General features: G+C 47.4%; 1 protein-coding gene and 1 pseudogene across 1 annotated transcript in view; both read right to left on the reverse strand.

Annotated features, from left to right (window-relative positions):
- Window positions 1-2,632, reverse strand: part of CMYA5 (cardiomyopathy associated 5) — a 150,515-nt gene extending 147,883 nt beyond the window's left edge. The window contains exon 1 of the mRNA XM_068250143.1: window positions 2,607-2,632. The gene's annotated coding sequence lies outside the window, so the exon portion shown is untranslated. The remainder of the gene's footprint in view (window positions 1-2,606) is intronic.
- The window catches only part of LOC137542540 (baculoviral IAP repeat-containing protein 1b-like), a 107,249-nt pseudogene continuing 85,662 nt past the window's right edge, over window positions 1,315-22,901 (reverse strand).

Here is a 22,901-nt window from a genome sequence, read left to right on the forward strand (position 1 = left end):
TGTCAGATGCTCCTATTTGCCAGCTCCATTGGCAGTGGTCAGTGACAGTAACCGCAATGAGTCTAGGTTGACAGTAGGACATTGTTTTGTAAAGTTGCATCGCAACATTACAACAAAACAAAAAAGTGGGAACACAGATTAACTCTGTGTTACCGTCGTAGGTACAGTAAAGCATACGGGCAATGAAAAGTATGCTTTCCTGTACCTAGTAACGTGTGCGTTTAGCGGTAACCATAATGCAACACGTTACCAAGCAAAGCTAAAGTCGCACTGTGAACGTTGCATAGACTTTTAATTGCATTGCGGTAAGCTGCGTTATAAGACTTTATAACGCAGCACCATAACGTCCCACTGTGAACCTAGCCTGTGTGTCAAGCGCAGACACATGTAGTTACAAATGCTCCCACTCTTTTGCAATACAGCAATCAGTATGGTTTTCAATAGGTAACTGTTGTCTCGTTTATGCAAAATTTCTTGGAAAATTTACATGAGCCCCTCTGGAAACCCCACAGTAGACTGTGCACCCTGGCAGAAGGCAAGACACATAGCATTTACAGGACTGTGCAAACGTTTTAGGCAGGTGTTAAAAAATGCTGTAAACAAATAATGCTTTCAGAAATATAAATAATGATTGTTAATTGTTATCAATTTATAAAATACAAATTTAGGGAGCAACAGTAAAATCTAAATCAAATCAATACTACATCAGCAAGATCTCTCCCAGACAAAGATTTCAGACTGGGGTTTCAAGGTGTGCTGTTAAAACTCTTTTGAAGAAGCACAAAGATTGAAGTTGCAGTGCTCTCCAAGTAAACTTAGTGCAGCAGATGAAAGACACATCAACCTTATTACCCTTCGAAATTGGAAGAGGCCCAGCAGTGCCATCAGCTAAGAAATGTCAGAAACCAGTGGGACCCGATACACCCATCTACTGTCCTGAGGATTCTGTCCAGAAGTGGTCTTCATGGAAGAGTTGCAGACAAAAAGCCATAACTTGGACATGGAAACAAGGCCAAGCGACTCAAGTATGCAGAAAAACATAGGAACTGGGTGCAGGAAAAACGGCAGCAGGTGCTCTGGACTGATGAGTCAAAATGTCAAATATTTGGCTGTAGCAGAAGGCAGTTTGTGCGTCAAAGGGCTGTAGAGCGGTACAATAATGTGTGTCTGCAGGCAACAGTGAAGCATGGTGGAGGAGGTTCCTTGAACGTTTGAGGCTGCATTTCTACAAATGGAGTTAGAGATTTGGTCAGGATTAATGGTGCTCTCACTGCTGAGAAATACAGGCAGATACTTATCCATCATGCAATACCTTCAGGGAGGCGTATGATTGGCCCCAAATGTATTCTGCAGCAGGACAACGACCCCAAACATAATGCCAAAGTCATTAAGAACTATCTTCAGCGTAAAGAAGTAGAAGTCCTGGAAGTGACAGTATGGCCCCCACAGAGCCCTGATCTCAACATCATTGAGTGTGCCTGGGATTACATGAAGAGACAGAAGAGTGTGAGGAAGCTTCATCCATATAAGATCAATAGTTAATTCTCCAAGATGTTTGGAACAACCTACCAGCTGAGCTCCTTCAAAAACTGTGTGCAAGTGTACCTAGAAGAATTGATGCTGTTTTTAAGGCAAAAATATTGATTTGTTTTCGATTTCTCTTTAGTCCATTCACTGCATTTTGTTGATTGATGAAAATAAATGATTAGCAGTTCCATTTTTGAAAGCATTCTTGGTTTACAGCATTTTTTTCAAACCTGCCTAAAACTAGGGCTGCAGCCACTTAGGGTACACTCCACAGGCAACCAGGAGCACCAGGGAGCCTTGCTCAAAGGACTCCTTACTGTTTTACATACTGGCTTGAGCCAAGATTCAAAGCCTGGTCAAAGGCTCAAATCCTACATCAAAGGCAACAGCCTTAACCAGTACGCTATCCAGCTGACCTTAGCGATAGCATAGTAGCATAGTTACATAGTTTAATTGAAAAAAGACATCCGTCCATGTCCAACCAGAAAAATACATTAAAAAATAAATAAATTAAAGAACAAAACCACCACCCTGAACCTGCACATACAGTATGTCAGTTGATCCAGGGAAAGGTGAAAAACCTTACAAGGACTGGACCAATTAGCCTTAAAAGAGGAAAATTCCTTCCCAACTCAAGGTGGCAGTCAGATAAATCCCTGGATCAACTCCACCAGGAATTACATAATAATTATCACCGTGAATGCCCTTCAATGCAACAAAAGCATCCAAGCCCTCTTTAAATGCAGATAGAGAGTTTGTCATAACTACTTACAGCGGTATTCCAGATTTTAACCACTCTCACTGTGAAGGCAAAAACTTTTTTCCTCCATACGCAAATTATGTCCCCTTGTCCATCGTGCAACCCTTGGGACGAAAAGCGAATCTGCAAAGCTTTTGTACTGTCCTCTGATCCATTTATACATGTTAATCAGGTCACCTCTCAGTCGCCTTTTTTTTCCAAGCTAAGTAAGCCCAGTTTATCCAACCTTCCTTGGTAAGCTACTATTATTTAATACCAGCATACATAATCAATAATGAACACTATCAACCAATAACAGTAGTTTTTCTTGTGTACTCACTGGTAATGTCAGCAGCCGAGTGGCTCCCCACACACCCTCCAGTCCTCTCTGCTCTAGTGTGCACTGACACAGGCAATGGAAACTGGAATGTAAAATACACAACCCAAGACTTCACCCTGGGGATGTCCCTAGCGGAGGAACTCACAGATGCATTTCTGGGATCAGCACAGCTTGCATCAGTAGTGGCCACACTGCAGGCTGACTGAAGGGGAATACGGCCCTTTATTTGAATCTGCCTGAAAAATACTTCATAATAATGATCAGCTGAGTTTGATGGTAGAATCCGTTTGGCAGGGATCACACTTGTCTGTTTATGTGTAACTTTTCTTTACAGGAAAACGGAGAACCCTTGTCCGGGCCCTTTTAGACGGGCGGCTGAACGCGTACGTTAAAAAAGGGCGCCGGGAAAAAAGGGCGCAGGGTTTTAAACGATAATCTTGAATAACGTTTAAAAAAAATTGTGCTATATTTCGTTTAAAAATAATGTTTTATAAAGTTATAAATCATTAAATAATGTGTATGAAATCGGCAATTTTAAAAACGTTAATCTTCCCTGTTTAAAAAGTGAAATTTATAATAACGTTTTATAAAACATTAATAAGAATTTTACTAAAGCTATACCTAACCCTATCCTCACACAGAACCCTCCCTGTACTTATCCCTAACCCCTAGACCCCCCTGTTGGTGCCTAAACCTAAGACCCCCCTGTTGGTGCCTAAACCTAAGACCCCCCTGTTGGTGCCTAAACCTAAGACCCCCCTGTTGGTGCCTAAACCTAAGACCCTCCTTGTGATGCCTAAACCTAAGACCCCCCAGTGATAAGCATTAATAACGTTTAAAAAAAATATGGTGCGGTTTTTCGTTTAAAAATGTTTAAAAAAAAAATAAAATTGTACGGTTTTTCGTTTAAAAGTAATGTTTTAAAAATATTGTACTGTTTTTCGTTTAAAAATAATGTTTAAAAAATTATAAATCATTAAATAATAGGTAATCATGAGAAGCAGTTATAAAACATTAAAAGTCTCCGGGCGCCGCTTTTAAAACGTTATTTTTCTCCGGCGCCCTTTTTTCCTGTTGGGCGCCCATTAAACGATATTTATTATGGGAGTGAATGGCGGCGCCCTTTTTGTCCACCTGCCTCATGCGCCCAAATTTCCTGCTTCCGGCTGAACTGAGTGTTTGCCGAGCAGTTCAGTCTCCTGTCTGCCGCTCGCTAGTGCAATCTGGGTGCAATTTAAATGCAGCCCAATTGCAGCGGTTGTAACACCATGCATGGCAAGCACTGACACGTGGTGTTACTGTGCAGCGGACGAACGTGACGTGGGCGTGGCTGCGGTTGCGCTCTGATCACACTCCGTGGAGGGGGGCCACCTGTATGGGGCGCTAACTAGCGCCCGGCCGGTGCAGGAGAGCAACTGACAGGCGGTGACTTCACGGCTTGTCAGCTGGGCCCTTAATCAACAGGCACGAATAGTGCACACCTGAGGCAGGGCTTACACTCGTTTGAAGAGTGAAAAACACGTGAAAAAACAAACAATGTTAGTCTATGGGCCACATAAAGAAAACGCATTGATAAGGGTTTTTCTATGCATCTATAGGTGCAGGAAAAAAAACTAGAAAAGAAAAAATGCTTAGCAAATTCATTTTTCCTGCATATTGTATGCAAAACGCAGGGGTTTTACACGCAATGGTTTCCAATGGGAAATAAAAACACGCGTTTCATGTGCTTTTTTTTTCTGAAAAAAATGGGAAAAAATAATTTGAAAATTAATTTTTTGTACTTGTTAAATATGAATATTTATTAACAACGCAGACGGAAATGCATGGAAATAAAAACCGAAAATGAAAGACACACACACAAAAACAAATGCTGAAACGCACATGGCAGAAAATCTGTAACTTCAGTGAGGGATGCTATAGTCTGACTGGGTCCCGACTGGAGAAAAACTGTCGGTTGCATAGTAGAATATTTACTCTTTGAGGCCTGATGCACACCAAGCGTTTTTGGTAGCGTTTTCAAAGCCGCTGCCGCCCGTGAAAACGCTTGACTAATGTATCTCAATGGGATGGTGCACACCGGCGGTTTGAGGTTTTTTCAAACCGCAAATGTGGCTCCTGCAGCATTTTTGCGGTTTGCAAATGCATTTCTACCTCAATGTAAAGTATAGGAAAGTGGAAAAACACTCTGAAAAAGGCAATATCAGAGCGGATTTCCAGGGGGTTTTGTTACAGAAGCTGTTCAGTAACAGCTTCAGGGCCCATTCACACTTGTGCGTTTTCAGAGCGATTTCAGCTTTGATGAAAATCGCTAGCGATTTGAAGAACGTGTGCACAATGAAAGTGTATGGAAGTGTTCTCATCTAAGCGTTTAGCGATTTGCTGAAACGCAAACGCGTTGCATGCAGCGCTTTCTGAGCGATTCTGGAGCAATTAGCAATTCGATAAAAGTATTTGAATTGAACTAGAAATCGCAAAACGCTAATCGCTGGAAAAACGCTCTGTATACAGTGAAAAATCGGTAGGAAAAAATGCCAGAAAAACGCTCAGCGTTTTGCGTTAGCGTTTAGCGATTTCTAGTGTGAATGGGCCCTAAACATGCCTAGAATCGCTCTGAAAATCTGCTTCAAAAACCTCTAGCGTTTTGCGGATCTGCTAGAGGTTTTTGGTGTGCACTGGGCCTCAGACAGGGAAAAACAAAAAGCAACACCGCATATTTATTTGTGTGCTATGCACTGTACATACATATGTCTATCACTTAAGGAGAATCTTAAAGGAGTCATCAGGGAAAACAGCGGAGGGCTCTACTTACCTGAGGCTTCCTCCAGCCCCTTGCAGCGGACACGTCCCACGCCGCAGCTTCGCTCTCAGCCGCTGCCTCTGTGGCCCCACTGGTGAAGAGGGCAACTTCCTCTACTGCGCCTGCGCAAGCACCGCTGTCAATCAAGTCCATGTCGTCCACGGTGTGCTGCGCCTGCACAGTACACCGCGGACAAAGTGGGCTTGATTGACAGGGGCGTCTCTCTCAGGCGCAGTAGAGGATGACCTCGAGGTCACCATCTGCACCGGCAGTCGACAGCTGAGAGTGGAGGTGCGGCATGGGACTTGTCAGCTGCAAGGGGCTGGAGGAACCCCCGGGTAAGTAGAACAGGGGGCAGGGCCGGCCCTAGACTTTTTGCCGCCTGAGGCAAACTTCGGAAAATCGCAGCCCCCCCCAAGCCGTGTGTGGGGGGCCACTGAGCTGGAGGGGGTAGCGGGCAGGAAGGGGGTATTGGGCACAGAGGTGAGGAGGGGGGTTGGAGCCCCCCCTCTCTCGCCTGGGTCCCCCTATCTGCGCTCCCCCTCCGGCTTTTAGTTGCTACTGGTAAGAGGCAGCGGGCGGGGATGAATCACCTCTTCCGCGTTCCAGCGTGCGTTCCACTGTCATCACTTCCTGAAATGCCGTACACTTACAATACAGTGGGCGGCATTGCAGGAAGTGACGACAGTAGAACGCACGCTGGAACGCGGAAGAGGTGAGTCATCGCTGCCTCTTACCAGTAGCGACTAAAAGCTGGAGGGGGAGAGGGGTCCGACCCCCCTCCCCACCGCTGTGCCCAATACCCCCTTCCTGCCCACTACCCCTTCCAGCTGGGGCAGGCGGGTGCCGCCCCCCCAGAAGTGCCGCCTGATGCATTTGTTTTACCCCGCCTCATGGGTGGACCGGCCCTGGCAGGGGGGAGCTGTTTTTCCCTGATGACTCCTTTAAGTGAAAAAAAAAAAGCTGGAAGAAGCCCCAGGTAAGTTAAAATCTTTTTTGTAGTCACACAGGAAAAAAAAATTATGATTGGTTTCTAGGTTTTTAGTACCCTATACTTGTTCCTCGAACAGTTTTTATTAACTAACTTCTACCTTGGCTGGCTGCTGAAAAAAGGCCAAATATCCAGACTACATCCCTGCTGCATCCTTTGCCATGTATTCATTTTTGCATTCCCTCCACTTGCCTGTTCACATTGTCTAGCGAGTGCTAAGTGAGATTAATGGAAGAGTTGATAATGTGTGACTGCTCACTGGCAGGTAATTGAGCTTGTCACCGAATGGACTGAAACTGGCACACCAATGTTATCTGGAGGTGGCAGAGGTGCTGGCAGTGCATTACGCAAGGGACAGAAGAATGGTGGTGGGATTTTATATTTGGCTAAATGATAAGGAATCAGGTTCTATTTGTCAGAATAGTAGTTATATATACACATCACTGATACCGATTATTATTTCATGGATACTGTAAATACAGTACATACGGTATTAAAGAGACTCTTGAAATTCATCGTTTTATTTAACAATCCCCTTCTACACTATAACTGCATCTAAAACGCTGCTATCCCGCGGCAGAACGCTGTGTTTAACCTCCCCAAACACAGGGGCAAAAATCCACGACTTTCCTGATCGTTGATGTTGCTGCCCGTGGAGACAGAGCTTTGGGCTGTAGCTCTGCCTTCATTCACGTCAATCAACGCTAATCGCTGCCTCTCCCCCTTCCCCCTCGGTGAAGGAAGGCGGCGATCAGCGCCAATTGACGGGCGTAGAGGCAGAGCTACAGCCCAAAGCTTTGCCTCTACTAGGAAGCGCTCCCCCAACAATGCCCCAGGGATTTGGGGGGTTTAGATACAGCGATCTACCGGGGGATATCGGCGTTTTAGATAGGGTGATCGTGTAGAAGGGGATTGTTTAATAAAGAGAGGAATTTTAAGAGGCTTCAGACTCTCTTTAAAGAGACACTGAAGCGAGACTAAATCTCGCTTCAGCTCTCATACATAGCAGGGGCATGTGTGCCCCTGCTAAAACGCCGCTATCCCGCGGCTGAACGAGGGTCCCTGACCCCCCAACCCACCCCCTGCAAACCTTGGTCGTCTTCTTGGTCGCAGATTAGCCCTTCCTAGAGGCAGGGCTAACGGCTGCAGCCCTGCCTCACAGCGCGTCTATCAGACGCGCATCGCCGCCTCTCCCCCGCCCCTGTCAGTGAAGGAAGACTGAGAGGGGCGGGGGAGAGGCGGAGATACACGTCTGACAGACGCGTGTGGGGCAGGGCTGCGGCGGTTAGCCCTGCCCCAATGCGGAAGCGCTCCCCCGCATTACGGAGGGGATTTGAGGAAACAGGGACCCCCGTTAAGCCGCGGGATAGCCGTGTTTTAGCAGGGGCACACATGCCCCTGCTAGCTATGAGGTCTGAAGCGAGATCTATTCTCGCTTCAGACTCTCTTTAACTGAAGGGAAAATGCCCCCAGAACAAGCAGGAACTAAGGACAGTTGCAGTAGAGGGCTGGCAGAGCATAACCAGGGATGAAACCCAGTGTCTGGTGATGTCTATGCGTTCCAGACTTCAGACTGTAATTGCATAGGCTTTGCACCGAAGTATTAAAAAGTAAAAGTTTGATTTATGATTATTAATCTGTCCCATTACTTTTGCTCCCTGAACAAGTGGGAGGCACATATGCAAACTGTTGTAATTCCTACACGGTTCCCCCAGGGCCGGATTACCGACCAGGCCACAAAAGCAGTCGCTTGGGGCTCCATTCAGAGTCAAAGGGGCCCCATCAGCACATAAACCAGCCCTCACCATCCTGTCAGCGGTGGCTGGATGGTATAATGGTTAAAAGGACTCTGAGCAGTGCAGTAACTATGGAAAGATGCATATTATTTTAAAGCTCTCTTTCTCCTCTTTCCACTGATATATAAACGGCCGCCCTATGCCTTTTAGTTTTTGCTATTTTCGCAATTGAAATCGCGGCCACAGGACGACTTTTCTCCAAAGCCGGCAGCTTGATTCAGCACAATGCAATGCCTCTCCCTCTAGATTGTACGCCTTTGGGCAAGGTCCTCCTCCTTTTGTGTCCTACCTGATCATGCACCTCCATTACTGTGAACCCATGCTATGCATCTGAGTGAACCTAACTTGCCTAATCTCCATGCTCCATCCAGTGACTGACTAAGCATTACCTTGTACTCATACTGTGCTGTGTGATCTCCATGCTCCATCCAGTGACTGACTAAGCATTACCTTGTACTCATACTGTGCTGCATGATCTGGTCTTTCTTGTATTCAGGTATTGTCATTTTGCTGTATGTCACCCCTAAATATTGTATGTAGCCCTATTTATTGTCCAGCGCTGCATAATATGTTGGCGCTTTATAAATACAATAAATAAATAAGGAACCCAGGGGGATAAAATTACAAACATCATGCTGGTAGGTGTGAGGATGTAATTAATTAGTTGTGGGTATGCTTAAAGGCATACCCACTGGCACTGCTCGGAGTCCCTTTAAGGGCTCTGCCTCTGACACAGGAGACCAGGGTTCGAATCTCGGCTCTGCCTGTTCAGTAAGCCAGCACCTATTCAGTAGGAGACCTTAGGCAAGTCTCTCTAACACTGCTACTGCCTATAGGGCGCGTCCTAGTGGCTGCAGCTCTGGCGCTTTGAGTCCGCCAGGAGAAAAGCGCGATATAAATGTTATTTGTCTTGTTTTGTCAAATGATGTCGTGCGTTGCAGATTGTCTTCAGAGCCAGGCTCTCCTCCTAGGTCCCCCTCCTGCTACTGTGCACTCTGCTGCTGCCCACTCCGCCCTCCCTTCCCACAGAGAACCACAGCTGCAGCAAGAATGATAGCAGCAGATGGCAAACGCTCACTCACCTATCCATGTTCCAAGCGATAGAGATCCCGTCATCTTAAACCCATCTGTCTCTTCTACAGTGCAGCCGCTCGCTCTGAACTTCCTGATTCTCACAGATCAGACAGGAAGTAGGAAGTAGTAATAGTAGTAGTAACAGAGCGGCAGCACTCTAGAGGAGACAGATGGGCTCCGGATGACGGGACCTCTATTGCTTAGATCGCAATAGGTGAATGTGAGTCTTCTGGTGCTGTCATTCTCCCCCGCTGCTGCTGCCTTCTCTGCTGGACTATCGTATTCACTTGGATGGAGGCTGCATGGTGGCTGTCTAGTTTGGGAGGAAATCGGTTGTTCGGTGGTGGGGGTGGTTATGTAATTCTGTCTGGGGAACGGCTTCCGGTTTGGCGGTGTCCAGAGCTTTCTGCTATTGCCAGGCTGGAGATGCAGGAGAAAGTGCTGATGCTGTGATATCTGGTGCCCTCTTCACAGGGGTGCCCCAGCCCCTGAGTGCAAATGTCCCAGCCATTCAACTCTCACTCTGCATTTTGCCGCTGCTATTCCCTGCATTGTGCACCCACAGAGGAAAGCGGGCTGTTGCCCATAGCAACCAGTAGCTCGACTGCCCAGGTGTGTGCGGCATGTTGCTGTGCAGCTGCATCTTCTGATTCTATTACGACATGATTGGTGGGCCCAAATCAGTTACGTTGCTTAGGGCCCCATTTAGCCTTAATCCGTCTCTGGGTTCCCCTGATTTGAATGTAAATACCCTTAAATTAAAGTCGACAGTCAGCAGTTAAAGCACATCGTGTTCGTTTCATTTCAAATACATTGTGGTTGTGTATAGAGCCAAAAATGTTAGAATTGTGTCGATGTCCCAATGTTTATGGACCTGACTGTAAATGATACCACAATGTGCTTACATTTGGTGATTATATTAACCTTTTGGGGACAGCCCATAGTAGATCCTACGTCGCACTTGTGGCTGTTCGAGCCTGATGTGGCATAGGATCTACGCCACCCGCCGTTTCTGCTCCCGACGTGATCTCTCCCCTCAGGTATCAGCAGCCATCGCGTATGGCTGCTGATCACATGATCACTACGATCGCCGGCGGATCATAGTGATCACTTACAGAGCTGCGGTGGTGGTGGGGGGGTCGAGGGGGAAGAAGAGGACCCACTCACCTCCCTGCCGTTCTCCTGACCATCGGCGCCCCCTTCCGCTCTGGCCGGCATTTCTGCTCCCTCGGCTTGACAACGTCATTAAGCCACGACTAAGAACTGAGCGGCAGTAGGAGCAGAGATGCCGGCCCGGAGCAGAGGGAGCTACTAAGGTAACGATCAGGAAGGGGAATTGTCACATGTACATGTCTTTTGTTTTGTTGTTGCAGCAGCAGTGCAGGCAGAAAAATTAGGTAGGCATGTACACGCACCAGAAAAATTATTATAGCGGCCAGCGGCCTTAAAAATTCAGGAATCCACCTGGAGTCCTGGACCCTGTTGGTGGTGGTGGAGAAGGCAGTCAAGCGGCCTGCAGGCAGAGATGCTGTGTGGGGAGCGACTTAGTCTTAGGGCAGGCAGTCACATGGCGTGCAGGCAGAGATGCTGTGTGTGGGGACTGACTTAGTTTGCGGGCAGGCCTGACCGTGCTTTGCAGACCCTTGACCCAACACTGTGTGCCAGAGATGACACCACTTGCCTTTCAACATCACGGTACAGTTTGGGTATCACCTTTTTTGAGAAAAAATTGCGGCCTGGTATCTTCCACTGCGGTGTGTGGTTTTGCTTTTGTGTGCTGCTTTTTCTCAGGTGGTCATCCCATTGCAGTTTGCGCTTTTTCATCATGTGCCTTCGTAAGGCAGTTGTCCCTACGCGGGTCTTGGTCTTTTCACGGCTCAATTTTCGATGATAGAGAGTACAGATGGCATAGCTTTCATCTGAGGTACACACACACAAAAAATGTCCACATCGCTGAGCCCTGGGATGATGGCACTTTGGTGATGGCTACCGACTGAGTGTTAAGTGGGTGCAAGAATCAGGGCAGGAGGAGGAAGATATGTCAAGCTTCCCTGCGGAAGCTGAGAAAGATGAGGTGTTCTGTGTTAAATAGTCAACTATGTCCTGACAATATTGGGGGTTGATGGCACGTGCCTTCTTATGAACACTGTACTTTGGTCGAGGGCCGCACAAAATCACGACAGCACGACCTCGAACAGACTTGCTGGGTGGCCTGCCTCTGGCTCTGCCTGTTGTTTTGTCCATATTGGGGGGGATGAAATGAAAGGTATGCACTGACTTGACTAATACAATGTGCAGTCACACAGATGCAGTGAAAGGTATGCAGTGACTGCTGGTAGAACAATGTGCAGTCACACAGGTGCAGTGAAAGGTATGCAGTGACTTCTGTTATGACAATGTGCAGTCACACAGGTGCAGTGAAAATGGATGCACTGACTGCTGGTATATAAAACAGCATGCGGTCACACAGATGCAGTGAAAGGTATGTAGTGACTGGTATATAAAACAGCGTGCGGTCACACAGATGCAGTAAAAGGTATGCAGTGACTTCTGGTATAACAATGTGCAGTCACACAGGTGCAGTGAAAATGGATGCACTGACTGCTGGTATATAAAACAGCGTGCGGTCACACAGATGCAGTGAAAGGTATGCAGTGACTGGTATTATAATACAATGTGCAGCATTCACACTAGGCACTGAATGTGCTGGGCCTGGCACAGTATAGCAATTAGCAAGGTCCAGCTGTGACAGACAGGGCTGTATAAGCAGTGTCAGTAGCACACACACACAAAAAAACACATGACAAGAACATTAGCTCTCAAAAGAGCTGTTTTGGGGTGCTTTTCGTCAACAAATATAAGCAAGGAACAAACTAACAGACCTCCTATCGCTTTCCCTATCTCTCCAATGTCTCTCCCTTCTCGCACTAATACAGCAGCACACAGAGTGAGAAAATGGCCGACACTGCTGCCTTATATAGGGGGGGGAGGTCCAGGAGGGAGTTCAGCCTTAATGGCTGCCATGTATCTGCTGACTGTGATGTAGAGGGTCAAAATTTAGCCCAATGATATAGTATAGGGGGTGGGTCAAACACGCATAAAGTTCGCGTTTCGACGCGAACTCGTGTTGTTTGCAAGAACAAGTTCGCATGCGAACCGTTCAGGCCATCTCTAATGAAGGATACCATATTTCATTTTCAGTAATACTAGTTGCCTGGCAGTCCTGCTTCTTCCAGCCCATACAAGTCACTTGTGTCCCTCGCAGCAGCTCCACTCTTCTCCGGGGTCCCACTGGCAGACAATGAAGAGACTTCAGGTAAGTAAAGATAGTTTTATTTCGTCACCTCACTTGCCCTTTAACCACTTGAGGACCACAGTGCTAAACCCCCCTAAAGACCAGGCCATTTTTGTGGAAATTGGTCACTGCAGCTTTAAAGCCAAGCTGCAGGGCCACACAACACAGTACACAAGTGATTCCCCCCCTTTTTTTTCTCCCCACCAACAGAGCTCTCTGTTGGTGGGGTCTGATCATTGCCCCTAGTGTTTATTTTTTTAAATAAATATTTGTTTCTTTATTTTAATATTATTTTTTTATATATATTTTTTTCCAAACCCCTCCCTCCAGCCAGCCAATCCTGGCGACCAGCTGTCATAGGCTTCTGCCTATGAGATCCGATCGCTCTCTAGTATCCCAGGGGGGGGGGGCAGCCGTGTCACACACTGTCCCCAGTACAGCGCTGCTGCAGATCGCAGCGCTGTACACAGTTATAAGATGGCAATTCGCCGTCTAAGCGTTTCTGAGCGGGGAGCGCCGCTGGGAGACCCAAGAGGAGATGCACGCATCTCCGTGCGCACGATCTCCTGCAGTAGCCGGCCCCAGAACTTGACGCCAATAGGCGTTAGGCGGTCCTGGGGCTGCCGCCGCGGTCACGCCCGTTGGCGTGACGCGGTCGTAAGGTAGTTAACCTCCTGAGCGTTATGCCGCTCAGGAGGTTTTTGTTACTTTTTGCCCGATAATAAAATAATTGTCCCAAATGACTATAAACCATTTAGCTAGCACTAGGCTAGCTAGTAAAGGTGTCCGGCACCCCCCGATCCCCGCCGCTCCCCCATTTATACATTATCCAGCCTGGATCCAGCGATCGGCGCAGCCTCCCCAGACAGCTCCGGTCTTCACTATGGGGAGGATCACATATGAAGTCATGACGTTGCCGATGTCATGAGCAAACCCGATCCTCCCCATAGAGAGACCAGAGCTGTGCCGGGAGGCTGCGCGCGATCGCTGGACCCTGGGGGGGGGGGGGGGGGGGGTAATGTATAAATGGGGGGATGCGGGGGTGCCTGACACCTTTACTAGCCTAGTGCTAGCTAAAGGGTTTACAGTCATTTGGGACAATTATTTAATTATAGGGGACTCCTGGGGCCACAGAGCGGAATGCCCGACACAGTGTCAGGCATACCGCTAAGGAGGTTAAAGAACACCCGAGGTGAAAATAAAATAATGGAATAAACAATTGTATCCATCTTCCTTCTCCTAAAAATGACTTTTTGAGATATTCCACAGTTTTATTTAATATTTAAATCTACTTTTTACGTTTTAACTGTTTTATTATTTTTGCTCAATGACACATTTATTGACCCTTTTTATCTCTTTCCTGCTCTCAGAAGCCATTTTCTGCTAGGAAAGTGTTTTAAAGTTGGAATTTCTTATCTGTAAGGGTCACACTGTAGTCACTTCCTGTCTGAGTCAGGACTGAGTTAGACACTTACATACCTGATATTTAACTCTTTCAGGCAGAGAAAGGAAAAAAAGGAACACTGCATAGTTATTAGTGTGCTAGGCACTGTACATACACGTCTATCTCATCATGTCACGTGTCACCTCTGGTATCCTTTAACCACTTTATCCACCACTACAGTATATCTACGTCCGACGGACTGTGTAGTTCCTGGCCAGTCCTCACCATTTCCAGTCACTACTGAACCAAAATTTGCACGCTAGACACATTTTATGACCCTTTCCATTAATGTGGAGGCAGCAGCCATACCATCTTTGTACAGACTAACCAGCAAGCTCATGGTGACCCAGAACTCATTGGGGTGTGTAAGGGACTACAATGGTCCTAAAAGATGATACAGAGATGCTATTCTGTGTGTACTGTCATTGGTGGTCATCTAGCCAGGGCACCATAGTGCAGACATTACAAGATGCAATGGGATTGTGTGCCCACTATGCTCTGCTGCACCCAGTGTGACTCCTAGTGACATCCAAGTGCAGTGCAATACTCCCTCCACACAGAAATACAAATTCTGTTCCCGTCTGTGTATATATTTTTACCTCACACAGTATCATTTACACCAGGCGTAGAAGAAACTTTACCTAAGCATACCTAATCTATACTTAGTGATGAGCGACCATTGGACCAGCTTGTAACGGATGCAGACATTCAGTGGATTCTTCAAAAGGAAAAATGACTACCTCTTATGAGAGACTCAGTGCGTCTGCCAGTTCAGAAGCTCTTGTACACACTGGAGAAACCAACTGATGATTTGACCGCCACTATAAGCTGCGCTGATGTCATTGCAGGCTGGAACCATATACAGGCAGTCCCCTACTTACAAAGTTCTGTGAGATTGTTTGTAAGTTAAGTCCAGTCTTATTCATGGTGAAACGTGGATAAATGATTTGCTTTCAGACAACTCTGTATTTAGACATATATCATAAACTATGTTTTTTTTTAACCACTTAAGCACTGCTGCCTTAAAACCCCTTAAAGTGAACCTTAAGTCTCGTAAAAAAAAAAATGAGTTTTACTCACCTGGGGCTTCCCTCAGCCCCCTGCTGCCGATCGGTGCCCTCGCCGTGTCTCGGAGATCCTCCCGTCCTCGCCGGCGACCACTTCCGGTTTCGCCGTCAGGACCCGACAGGCATGGGAACGCGAGTGATTATTCGCGTTCCCAGCCACAATATCGCCCCCTATGCTGCTATTGCGGAGGCTGTGCTGACATTTTTCAAATAAAGTAAAATTTCTAAATACATTTTTTTCTAAATGTATTGTGCTACATGTCTTTGATCAATAAATAGACACTTTAGATTTTTTTTTGTTTTGGTAAAAGTTATAGCGTTTACAAACCATTGTGCAAAAAGTGAATTTCCCCAGTTTGAAGCATCTCTGACTTTTCTGAGCACCTGTCATGTTTCATGAGGTGCTAAAATTCCAGGATAGTATAAATACCCCCCCCCCCCCCCCTCCCCAAATGACCCCATTTTGGAAAGAAGACATCCCAAAGTATTCACCAAGAGGCATGGTGAGTTCATAGAAGATTTTATTTTTTGTCACAAGTTAGCGTAAAATGACACTTTGTGACAAAAAAATAAATAAAAAAAAGCTTCCATTTCTGCTAACTTGTGAAAAAAAAAAGAAAAAATGAAATCTGCCACGGACTCACCATGCCCCTCTCTGAATACTTTGGGGTGTCTGCAAAATGGGGTCATTTGTGGGGTGTGTTTACTGTCCTCGCATTTTGGGGGGTGCTAATTTGTAAGCACTGCTGTAAAGCCTAAAGGTGCTCATAGGACTTTGGGCCCCTAAGCGCACCTAGGCTGCAAAAAAGTGTCACACATGTGGTATCGCCATACTCAGGAGAAATAGTATAATATGTTTTGGGGTGTATTTGTACACATACCCATGCTGGGTGGGAGAAATATCTCTGTAAATGAGAATTTTTTGTTTTTGTTTACACACAATTGTCCATTTACAGAGATATTTCTCCCACCCAGCATGGGTATGTGTAAAAATACACCCCAAAACACATTATACTACTTCTCCTGAGTACGGCGATACCACATATGTGACACTTTTTGCAGCCTAGGTGCCCTATGAGTACCTTTAGGATTTCACAGGTCATTTTGAGGCATTTGGTTTCCAGACTACTCCTCACGATTTAGGGCCCCTAAAATGCCAGGGCAATATAGGAACCCCACAAGCTCCCCATACTCCTAACGGAATACCTTGGGGTGTCGTCTTTCTAAAATGGACCCCATTTTAGAAAGACGACACCCCAAGGTATTCCGTTAGGAGTATGGTGAGTTCATAGAAGATTTTATTGTTTGTTACAAGTTAGCAGAAATTGATTTTTATTTGTGATGAAACGCGGAAAAGCCGCTGTCTCTCAAGGCGAGGCGGCTGTTTCCGCGTCCAGCATGGCGTCACAACGCGGAAAAAACGCCGCATGCCGCTTAGGCAGAGCGGCGGAATCCGCATCGGAGGCGGCTCCCGCACTCAGTTCACTGGATACATTGCAAGACAGTACAGGTGTGGCTGGGACTGATAGTCCACCAAGATTCAGACTTACACGCGCGCGAGCACAGAGGCAGAGTTTAAATAGCAGTTAGAAGGGTGTCGGCTGACCAGCTGGGTCAGCTGACAAATTCCACTGCTCTCATTGGACCAGCAATAAGGGAGGTCCTGGAAAGGTCCTAGAGTATATATACTGCTGGTTGTTCACTTGCTCTTTGTCTGGCGTGCGATCACATATGTGGAAGCACCCAGATCCGTAGTCAGATCCGCAAGTGTGCCGGGACCAGCTGGAGCTGAATCCTACACTTAGCTAGATTTTGTTGATAGCTTAAAGTACTAGTTTGATTGTGATCATTTGTTATGACTTTTGCCTGCCTTGACTACCCTTCTGAACTCTGATCTTGTACCTTGATATTTCTGATACCCTGTTGCCGAACCCCGGCTCGTTTCTAGACTCTGCCTCAGCCTCCTGATTCTGTACCTCGATATTTCTGATACCCCGTTACTGAACCCTGCCTGTACTTAGACTCCGCCTTTGCCTCCTGTTCTTGTACTTTATCTGTCCGTGTGTGTACGACCTGGCTTGTCCGACCTCGAGAACCGACCTTATCGTTAGAGGCGGTTCCTCGCTCTGTTAGCGACCTTTCCTCCTGAGGGTCACTTCCAGACATCCTTCCTACTGTCAGTCTGACTCCTCCCGTCTTGGAGAGCTCAGGTCTGCAGAAGGAATCTGTGCAGTACTCCTTGCTGCACTGAGGCCTAGTCCTCAAAGTGTTACTATTACACCAAACACTACACTCTACTCAGGTGAACAGAGGTTAGCTAGTATATCGGATTATCGGTGAGACTGCAGATCACTTATAATCTGTTATATATCTGTATTCCCAGTGATACTGCAGATCACCGGTAATCAGATCCTCTCTGTGCTTCACCGATCGTTACAGAACGCCAGACCAAATACAAAATGGACGCAAACACTGATTGTCTGGGTGTACTTGCCACTTCGGTGGACAACATCAATCAAGTACTGGGCGCCCACATAACTCTTATTGATGCCCTATCAGGGTCTGTACAAACCCTCCAGACATCAGTGGATCATGTGCGATCCTCTCCTAGCTCTGACATACGTATGCCTGTACCTGAAAGCTTTTCCGGCCACAGATCTGACTTCCTGGAATTTTAGGAGTAGAGTATTGTCCTATTTTGAGTTGAGACCCCAATCTTCGGGTACTGAGACCCAGAGGGTCACGTTTATAAAGACTTTGTTGTCTGGCGACTCCCAGTCTTGGGCATATAGCCTGCCCGCCGGAGACAAAGCTCTTACCTCTGTAGAGGAATTCTTTAAAGCTATGGCAGTAATTTACGACGATTCGGACCTTGCTTCGACTTCTGAGGGGAAGCTCAAGCTTTTGCGTCAAGGCGAAGGTCCGGTCGAAGATTACGCGGCCGAGTTTAGGAGGTGGTCAGTTACGGCCAGGTGGGACACTTATGCCCTATTAGATCGTTTCTTGTCAGGGCTGTCCGATGAGGTCTCTGATTTGATGTTAAGCCAGCCCGAGCCCAGAACAGTCGATGAGGCCATCTCAGCGGCCATCCGAATCGACCGCAGGCTGCGCTACCAAAAACAGACCAGGGGTAGTTCCCGTGTCAGAGGGGTATCTTACACTACGGTCCCAGTGACTCCACCTCCTACTATTTCACCTTCTCCCGTCTTGCCTCCATCCGAGCCGATACAGATTGCTCGGTCAAAATTGACCCAGGTAGAGCGAAGACGGAGAATGACCGAACAGCTGTGTCTGTACTGTGCTGAAGGGGGGCATATAGTACAGAACTGCCCTAAAAAGCCGGGAAGATGCTACCGTTTAGGAGTGGTAGGGGGTAGCACCCTAGGTGCCCGGCTCATACCCTTAAACGAAAAACGTTTGCTCCTTCCATGTATGATTACATGGGGGGACAAATCTGAAGCCACAGAAGCCTTTGTTGATTCTGGCTCCGCGGCTAACTTTATGAGTTCAGAGTTCGCAGAAAAGTTGGGCATTCCGCTCACCTCAGTAAAACCACCTATCCAGGTTACTGCTGTGGACGACTCCCCGCTGCAAAGGGACCGTCCGCTGTCTCAGACACCAGAGGTGGAAGTCACTATTGGGGTTCTGCATAACGAAAGTCTAAGTTTCTTTGTATTACACATGACCACCTCCACAATTGTTTTAGGAATGCCCTGGCTGCAGCTCCATTCGCCACAGATTAATTGGGCTACAGGACAATTAACTAGTTGGTCAGACTTCTGTTCCCAACAGTGTCTAGGGAAGGTGACGTTAGGTCAGACCAAGTTGCATGTGGAGGGGGTTCCCGAGCAATACTCCGAGTTCTCGGATGTATTCTGTCCCAAGGCTGCTGACAAGTTACCTCCTCATCGCACTTTCGATTGCCCCATCGATCTCCGTGCCGGTTGTATGCCCCCTAGGGGTCACCTGTATAATTTGTCTGGACCAGAGAAAATAGCGATGCAGGAGTACATTCGTGACAATTTAGCCAAAGGGTTCATTCGCCCCTCCCGGTCGCCTGCAGGGGCCGGATTCTTTTTTGTTAAGAAAAAAGACGGAGGGCTGCGACCATGCATCGACTACCGTGGCCTGAATAAAATCACGGTGAAGAATCGTTATCCGTTACCATTGATAGACGATTTATTTACGCAAGTCACCAACGCTAAGATCTTTTCAAAATTAGATCTGAGGGGTGCATACAACCTGGTCCGCATTAGAAAGGGTGATGAATGGAAGACGGCCTTCAACACTCCCGACGGGCATTACGAGTACTTAGTGATGCCCTTCGGGTTGTGCAATGCGCCAGCCGTCTTTCAAGAATTAATCAACGAGGTATTCAGGGAGGTGTTGGGTAGGTTTGTACTAGTATACCTTGACGATATACTAATCTATTCCAACAACCTCCCCGAGCACAGGGTCCATGTTAAATTCGTGTTGGACAAATTGAGGCAAAATATGCTGTATGCCAAGGTGGAGAAATGTATTTTCGAGGTGACCACTGTCACATTTTTAGGGTATGTGATCTCCACCTCAGGCCTGTCAATGGATCCTGCCAAGGTCACAGCTGTCCTGGAATGGCCACAGCCAGTGGGGTTGAAGCCCCTGCAAAGATTTTTAGGTTTTGCGAATTACTATAGGAGGTTCATAAAGGGATACTCCACGATGATTGCCCCTCTTACCAGTCTCACAAAAAAGGGGGCAGATACCAACCACTGGTCTCCTGAGGCTGTGGCAGCTTTTTCTCACTTGAAAAAATTGTTTTGCTCTGCACCCATATTGAGACACATAGACACCTCTTACCCATTCATTGTGGAGGTTGATGCCTCAGAAGTTGGAGTAGGGGCTGTGCTGTCTCAACGCTCTGGGCTGCAGGGAAGGTTGCACCCGTGTGCCTATTTCTCTCGGAGGTTTTCACCGGCAGAGAAAAACTACGACATAGGCAACCAGGAACTTCTGGCCATTAAATTGGCATTTGAAGAATGGCGCCACTGGTTAGAAGGGGCAGAACACACGATCACGGTGTATACTGATCACAAGAATCTGGAATACATCGAGGGGGCTAAGAGACTAAGTCCCCGACAGGCCCGTTGGTCGTTATTTTTTACGAGGTTCAGATTTATTATCACATACACTCCAGGCAGCAAGAACATCAAGGCAGATGCCCTGTCCAGATGTTTCGAATTAGAGACAGCACAGTCCCCCGCTCCTGAGTCCATCATCCCGCAGAGGCTGGTATTAGCAGCCACAGAGACCTGGGAGGATTGGACAAAGGTTTTGGGTCCCTTTCAGCAGGATGTCCCTGAGGGAAAACCGGAGGGGGTCTTGTTTATCCCACTGTTTTTTCGTCTACAGGTCTTACAAATGTTTCACGCCCATAAGAGTGCTGGTCACCCTGGTGCTGCCAGAACGCAGGATCTGATTGCCAGGTGTGCTTGGTGGCCTTCTATGGCATCAGACTGCAAGGAATATGTCAGGGAATGTGCGGTATGTGCCAAAAGTAAACCCTCCCGGCAGGCACCTGTCGGTACCTTACAGCCTTTACCCGCCCCGAGTGAACCATGGACCCACTTGTCCATGGATTTTGTGGGTGAGCTCCCCAGGTCTGAAGGCATGTCGGTCATTTGGGTGGTAGTCGACCGCTTCAGCAAAATGGCCCATTTCGTGCCTTTGAAAGGACTCCCCTCGGCCCAAGAATTGGCTGACCTATTTATCGTCCACATTTTCCGGCTGAACGGCATTCCGGAGAACATTGTGTCCGATCGGGGAGTCCAATTTATCTCTAAATTCTGGAGGGCATTTTGCCACCAAATGGGCATGAAGCTGTCTTTCTCGTCAGGCTACCACCCACAGACGAATGGGCAGACTGAACGAATTAATCAGTCTTTAGAACAGTTTTTAAGATGTTACGTTGCGGAGGCACAGAATGACTGGGTGAAGTTTCTGGCTTTTGCAGAATTTGCGCAGAATAATTTAAAGAGTTCTTCTTCTGGTTTTTCCCCGTTCCAGATTGTGACAGGGAGGTCGCCCAAGTTCTCCCCTTTGCCAGTTGCCTCTTCTCCGTTCCCAGCACTGGAGGATTGGCAGAGGTCACTCAGGGACAATTGGGGAATTGTTAGAGATAATTTGCAGAAAGCGTTCCAAAGTCAAAAGGGTCAAGCGGACAAGAGACGTTCCATGGAATGGAAGTTTCAGCCAGGGGATTTAGTCTGGGTGTCCACACGTCACTTGACCCTGAAGCAGCCTTCTGCCAAACTGGGCCCCAGGTTTGTGGGTCCGTTTTCTGTGACCAAAAAGATCAACAACGTCACTTATACCGTTGATCTCCCCGCCAGCATGCGTGGGGTGAGATCATTTCACGTATCCCTGCTCAAACCTGCAGTCCATGTGGGCCCTACTCCTCCTCCTCCTGTCCTGGTGGATAGTCATCCTGAGTTCGAAATAGAGAAAATTTTGGACTCTCGCATTGTCCAGAACTCGGTACAGTATCTGGTACACTGGAAGGGATATGGCATTGAGGAGAGACAGTGGGTACCGGGGACTCGCATGCATGCGGATGAGTTGAGGAAAGAGTTTCATGCCTTACACCCCGAGAAGCCTGGTAGGAGTTGTCCGGAGTCCACTCCTCGAGGGGGGGGGGTACTGTGATGAAACGCGGAAAAGCCGCTGTCTCTCAAGGCGAGGCGGCTGTTTCCGCGTCCAGCATGGCGTCACAACGCGGAAAAAACGCCGCATGCCGCTTAGGCAGAGCTACGGAATCCGCATCGGAGGCGGCTCCCGCACTCAGTTCACTGGATACATTTCAAGACAGTACTGGTGTGGCTGGGACTGATAGTCCACCAAGATTCAGACTTACACGCGCGCGAGCACAGAGGCAGAGTTTAAATAGCAGTTAGAAGGGTGTCGGCTGGCCAGCTGGGTCAGCTGACAAATTCCACTGCTCTCATTGGACCAGCAATTAGGGAGGTCCTGGAAAGGTCCTAGAGTATATATACTGCTGGTTGTTCACTTGCTCTTTGTCTGGCGTGCGATCACATATGTGGAAGCACCCAGATCCGTAGTCAGATCCGCAAGTGTGCCGGGACCAGCTGGAGCTGTAATCCTACACTTAGCTAGATTTAGCTTAAAGTACTAGTTTGATTGTGATTATTTGTTATGACTTTTGCCTGCCTTGACTACCCTTCTGAACTCTGATCTTGTACCTTGATATTTCTGATACCCTGTTGCCGAACCCCGGCTCGTTTCTAGACTCTGCCTCAGCCTCCTGATTCTGTACCTCGATATTTCTGATACCCCGTTACTGAACCCTGCCTGTACTTAGACTCCGCCTTTGCCTCCTGTTCTTGTACTTTATCTGTCCCTGTGTGTACGACCTGGCTTGTCCGACCTCGAGAACCGACCTTACCGTTAGAGGCGGTTCCTCGCTCTGTTAGCGACCTTTCCTCCTGAGGGTCACTTCCAGACATCCTTCCTACTGTCAGTCTGACTCCTCCCGTCTTGGAGAGCTCAGGTCTGCAGAAGGAATCTGTGCAGTACTCCTTGCTGCACTGAGGCCTAGTCCTCAAAGTGTTACTGTTACACCAAACACTACACTCTACTCAGGTGAACAGAGGTTAGCTAGTATATCGGATTATCGGTGAGACTGCAGATCACTTATAATCTGGTATATATCTGTATTCCCAGTGATACTGCAGATCACCGGTAATCAGATCCTCTCTGTGCTTCACCGATCGTTACATTATTGTTTTTTTTTCACAAAGTGTCATTTTCCACTAACTTGTGACAAAAAATAAAA

Source organism: Hyperolius riggenbachi, chromosome 1 (assembly GCF_040937935.1).
Source record: "Hyperolius riggenbachi isolate aHypRig1 chromosome 1, aHypRig1.pri, whole genome shotgun sequence".
Classification (NCBI taxonomy): domain Eukaryota; kingdom Metazoa; phylum Chordata; class Amphibia; order Anura; family Hyperoliidae; genus Hyperolius; species Hyperolius riggenbachi.